The 5,652-nt window shown below is 51.4% G+C and overlaps 1 long non-coding RNA gene across 1 annotated transcript; it reads left to right on the top strand.

Moving 5' to 3' along the window:
* The first annotated feature begins 1,128 nt into the window (after positions 1 to 1,128).
* On the top strand, positions 1,129 to 3,568 carry LOC124504820 (uncharacterized). The gene is made up of 3 exons (XR_006960520.1): positions 1,129 to 1,216; positions 3,142 to 3,212; positions 3,424 to 3,568. It is a non-coding gene; the product is annotated as an uncharacterized LOC124504820 (long non-coding RNA).
* The last annotated feature ends 2,084 nt before the right edge of the window (positions 3,569 to 5,652 follow it).

The raw sequence follows: 5,652 nt of genomic DNA, 5'->3' as shown, positions 1-5,652 counted from the left end.
AACCCACCCAGGAGCTCTCCCTGCCCCACGGAGATGATCCTGATGGGAGAAGAGCAGACCGTTCCTAAACCAGAAGAGGAAGTTGCACAGAAGAAAAGATATCCCACAGGAAACGGAAGAAACAAAGACTTATGACCCAGGAGTCAATTCTGCATAAAATAAATGCACATAAAAGTAAAAAAATAAAGTGACTATTAATAACGTTAAAAGATAAAGATACAAATGTGGTTGGATTTTTCATAAGCACAACTGATTTCTCTCTCCACTCTCCAGTTCTCTTCACACATGTGCGTTTGTCCCTCTCGCGCCCCATCTTTACGTAATCTGGATGTGGCTGGCCGGAGCACCCCACCTCGGCCCTGTCCCTTGAGATCTGGGTCATCCTGAGCTTACGTTTCACGGCCTGGGGGTGTCCAAGATGTCTATGAATTTCTGGAAAGGTGTGTGGTCTCTTCATCTCCATACCTCAACTACCTTCTGCGTCTCAACATGCTCTCTCTGTTCAACCAGCACCCACAAAACGTGAAATCCAGCCTTTTCATCATCTTCCGCCAACCTGAGCACATAGACCTCACAGAATTGCGGGGTCCATCCGATCACATACCGCCCACGGTGACAGGGACACCTCCCTGCCGACCTGTGTGGACTCCACTCCTTTCCTCTGTAGAGCACTGACCCCGAGTACGCCCAGGCTCCGGTGCCCACCACACACCCAAACATTGACCTGGCTGAGGGTCTTTGTTCCAAACAAAAGTAATGGCTTTTCGGGGCGCCTGGGTGGCGCAGTCGGTTAAGCGTCCGACTTCAGCCAGGTCACGATCTCGCGGTCCGGGAGTTCGAGCCCCGCGTCGGGCTCTGGGCTGATGGCTCGGAGCCTGGAGCCTGTTTCCGATTCTGTGTCTCCCTCTCTCTCTGCCCCTCCCCCGTTCATGCTCTGTCTCTCTCTGTCCCATAAATAAACGTTGAAAAAAAAAAAAAAAAAAAAGTAATGGCTTTCCCACGCAGGCCTGTGGCGCAAAGCTCCCTATGATTTTAATTGCCTCTTTTTACTCCTACAACGTATTTTGAGCTCGTACTATATGACACGCCTTAACTGCATTTCGTTTTTACCCTTTAGCCTGAATTGACACTAACGAACCTGATGCTGGAAAGAATCCATATGCGGTAACTGATTTCTTCGTTTAGAATAGCCACAAAATACGACACTGAAAGAAAGGTATGACCACTTCGCTTTCTGGGTAAATAAGAATTGACTTACTATTTTTATAGATGGTAACAACTCCTCCCCGGTGAGCTATCTAAAACACAACAACAACAAAAGTTTATTATCTTTTCTGATAATACACACATACACACTCATGAAGTCAGAAAATACAATTTGGATAATGTAGGACAGCGAATACTTTTTTTTTTTTTATTTTTTTTAATGTTTATTTATTTTTGACAGAGAGAGAGAGAGAGAGACAGAGCATGAGCGGGGGAGGGGCAGAGAGAGAGGGAGACACAGAATCGGAAACAGGCTCCGGGCTCTGAGTTGTCAGCACAGAGCCCGACGCGGGGCTCAAACTCATGGACCGCTAGATCATGACCTGAGCCGAAGTCGGACGCTTAACCGACTAAGCCACCCAGGCACCCCGACAGCGAATACTTTTTGAGTACTTGTTATGTGCCGGGCACTGTTCTAAGTGCTTCACCTGTTGTTATGAAGTGTCCCTGCCTCCACTAGCTGTTGTGGAAACTGAGAGGTACAGAGAGGTCACATTTCTTTCTCAAGACCACACAACCAGAAAATAATGATAACACATAATGACCTTGTCTAGAGACCAACTTCATTTGGGTGAGTATTTACCATGATAAAGTCTTACACGGTATTTTAAATGACACCGAGGCGAACACATTATCCATTCATTTTTTGCTCACTTGTGGGATATTTTACCTCGGTATACATTCTAAGAAGCATTGTCACTGAGTTCAAGAATGTGCCTCAGGGGCGCCTGGGTGGGTCAGTCGGTTAAGCGTCCGACTCTTGATTTTGGCTCAGGTCACGATCTCAGGGTTCATGGGTTCGAGCCCCCATCCGGGCTCTGTGCTGACAGCGCGGAGCCTACTTGAGATTCTCCCTCTCTCAACCTCTCTCAAAATAAATAAATAAACTTAAACAAAGAAAAAAGAAAAAATGCGCCTTAGGTTATTTTAATACATTTGAGAGACTAAGAGATCATTTTTAAAGTGTATTCCTTCTTTGCGTTACTGTTCTGGATTGAACATCAATAACAAAATTTATGACTAGGTGTCGTCCCATTAGAGCAAAAACAGACTTGTAATGTTGTCTTTTCAAATCAAACTACTATCCATCGATTTTCCAAAAATAAACATATAAATGGATTTCCCCGCGGGCGCCTGGGCTTCTTCATATGGTTTGTCACATTTGAAACTACATTAAACGGTGAGCTTTCATTTCACAGGGCTGTTGGCACCTTCTAGTGGTAAGAAAGCAAAACCTGCCCGTGATGGTTCAGGTTTGTCGGTTATTTTGTTTGTTTCTTTTGCTTTTTTTTTTTTTAAGTAAAAAGACAAACATAATCTACAGCTTCCTGGTATTTTTACTTTTCTTTCCTTTTGTTAGCAAAGCCACAAAGGCCATGAAATTCCAAAAAAGAGACTAAAATATTTCGAAGTCAATTCAGAGCACCATTCCGTCGTAAATGTGAAACTACGTAACGTATTGGTTATAAAAGGTCAAGATAGTTCAGGGAATTTTAGGTGTTTTTGGGTTTTTTTGAATGGTGACTTTTCTCAACGCCTCTGATTGCTAACCAGTACTGGATCTGTCATTGCGTTTGTTTGTGGTTAATGGTTTCACAGCCTCTAGCTCAGCATTACACGGACGGGCGTCTGGACAGACGGGCTGTTGGGAGAGTATTGGGTAAAGCAGAAGAGAAGATGTGCCCGTGCTCACTTAGTCCCAAAAGGAAGGAGACATGGCCCCACCGAGTCGGGCGAGCGCTGAAGAAGGGACCACCCTCCTATTTCTTGCAAAACCATCTCCTATACCTGCGTTATGCTGAGACACTTTCACTTCTTGTTGAAGTTTTTTTTTTCTTTTTTTTTTAATTCATTTAAGTCATCTCCACACCCCAGGTGGAGCTCGAACTCACACTCCCGAGGTCAAGAGTGGCCTGCTCCACCGACCGAGCCAGCCAGGCCGCCCGGTAAGACACTTTAGAACGCCATTTTGAAGGTTTTCTTTTTGACATCGTTCCAAACTCTGGACATAGTTTCCCTCGTGTGGGAAGTCTTGGTACGTTTTTTTTGGTTGCTGAGGGCAGTAAACATTTGGTGAGAGGGCTTCATTGTTCTGAGAGGTGGATCTAAGTCTGTGGTCGGGGCCACAGGCACTAGCGACGTCCTTTCCATGCCCAGGGGCTCTCTCTCACTGCTCCTGACATCACGCTCGTCTGTGAAGAACGAGGGACGGTGCAGGGAGGCGGTGGGAGGCACCGTGGGACACGTGGGAGGTTCCCCGAAGGCAGCTTGGAACACACTTTTGGCCGCAGAGAACACGGGAGCCGTGCTTACGGGAGGAGACTTGTCTTCTGGAAGGCCCAGCACAGCTGTTGCCGTGCCCAGACTGTCATCGCTGGTATCGTGTCCCAGGATGCAGCTCTTCCCCCATTCACTCTAGTCCGGGGACAGGGGTGCAGCCATGAATGAGAGAAGTCCTGCCTTCGGGGAGCTGACCTCGTAGTCGGGGGGCCGAGGCAGACACACAGACAGCGGGCATGCTCAGGAGGAAGAGGAGAGGCAGGCGCAGAGGGCGGGGGCCCTTCTGGACGCAGGGTCAGGGAAGCCCCTCTGAGGCCTGGGCACCGGGCAGCGAGTGGCGAGGCCCGGAGGGGGAGCCCAGTGCCCAGGGCAGCCGGGGCTGAGTCAGCGAGCCCGAGCCGGGAGGAGGAGGGCGAGTGGGAGCGAGAAAGGTCACCGAAAGACGGTAACATTTACAGCTGACGCTTGAGCGGAGCAGGGTTAGAGGCGCCAACCCCCGGGCGGTCCAAACTCGACAGCTGACGCCCCCAAACTTAACCACTGACAGCCTCCTGTTGACCAGAAGCCTTACCAGTAACAAAAACAGCTGACTAACCGCATTTCTGTTGTGCGTATTGTACGCTCCATTCTTAGGACAGAGTCAGCCAGAGAGAAGAAAATGCTGCTAAGAAAATCACGAGGAAAGCAGCTCTTCCTGCCCATGGGTCCTGTCCCCATGCTGTAATAAAATGACCTTTTTGCACCAAAAAAAAGAAAAGAAAAAAGAAAAAGAAAAGAAAACCACGAGGAAGATGACTACATCCGCGGCACGTACTGTAGTTAATTAACAAAACCCTCAGGTAAGTGGACCCACGCGCTTAACGCCTGTGTTGTTCAAGGGCCGACCGTATCTTACGTCACTTATGATGCACCTTTTAAAATGAGATATTCTACGTGGTAAAACAAATATTATAAGACAGCCTCAAAAAAGCACTGATGACTAAACATTTGGGCATCAATAATGAACTAGATGACAAATGTCACACTGTCCCTGAACTATGATGACATTCATCCTCTGAACGCGTCTGGGATTTAGCCCCTCCAAACCAAGGCATCTTCTGGATAAGGTCATTAATGCGCTCAACGAGACGTCTGAGCGCACACAGAATGCTGGGCACTGTGCCAGTTGATGGGAAGATAGTGTTTGGAGTTCCCAGTACGGGGAGGGGGAAAGACAGTCAACAAATAAAGCTGGACTTACACCTTGTGGCGAGCACCCTGGAGAGACGTGGCGGGGACAGAGGCCGGAGGGGGGCCGTGAGCACGTCTGGCGCGAGCGCAGACGCGTGGCCGGAGTGTGGCGGAGGAGGGCGGGGCAGCCCTAGAAGGGGCAGGGGCAGGGGCAGGGGCAGGGGCAGGGGCAGGGGCAGGGGCAGGGGCAGGGGCAGGGGCAGGGCTTCCCACCCTGTGCTGGGGGCCGGCTTGGGCCCAGGGGGTGTTCAGCCGCCTCCCCGGCCTCCACCTAGCGGACACCAGCAACACTCTCCCTGTCACCCCAGCTGGGACAAACGCACAGCGTCTCCAGGCTGTGCCGGATGTCCCCAGGTGACAAGCGCTGTGCCAGAGGCCCCGGCAGGGCCTGCACTGTGTCCTGAGTCAGTGGGAAGCCGTCCAAACGGCCGCTGTCACCCCCGCTTTGCCTAGAGCCTGCCAGTTGCAAGCGTCTTCCCGGCGTGGGCGCCTCCGCATCCACACGTCCCCCGAGGCCGGCTCCCTGGGGTCCCTTCTGGGGCTCAGACGGCAGCCCCCGCCCGCACGGCTCTGAGCAGGGCAGCTTGGGAGAGCGGGGTGGAAACACACTTTGCTCAGCCGCAAGGTGGGCATGCCGTCCATCTCCGAGGGCCGCCAAGCCTGGCGCGGGGCCTGGGCGGAGGAGCACTCACCCTGCGAGTCTGGGAGGAAGCAGAGCAAAGCCCGTCTTGCGACGGCTACAGACGTGTGCTTCCCTTCGGACCTGCCCTTCGGAATAGCTGTGCCGCCCCTCGGCCACACCGGCCGCCAGTGCCGGCCTCCGGTGGCCACGCCTCCCGGATCTGCGCAGTCCTCCCTGGAGGGCGGCACCGGGGC

The sequence above is a fragment of the Lynx rufus genome, unplaced genomic scaffold (assembly GCF_022079265.1).
Source record: "Lynx rufus isolate CCGP_SWC_20201006 ecotype Redwood Valley unplaced genomic scaffold, mLynRuf1.p SCAF_9, whole genome shotgun sequence".
Taxonomy (NCBI): domain Eukaryota; kingdom Metazoa; phylum Chordata; class Mammalia; order Carnivora; family Felidae; genus Lynx; species Lynx rufus.
Note: the sequence above shows the minus strand (reverse complement) of the source record. Positions and strands in the feature narration are given on the sequence as shown.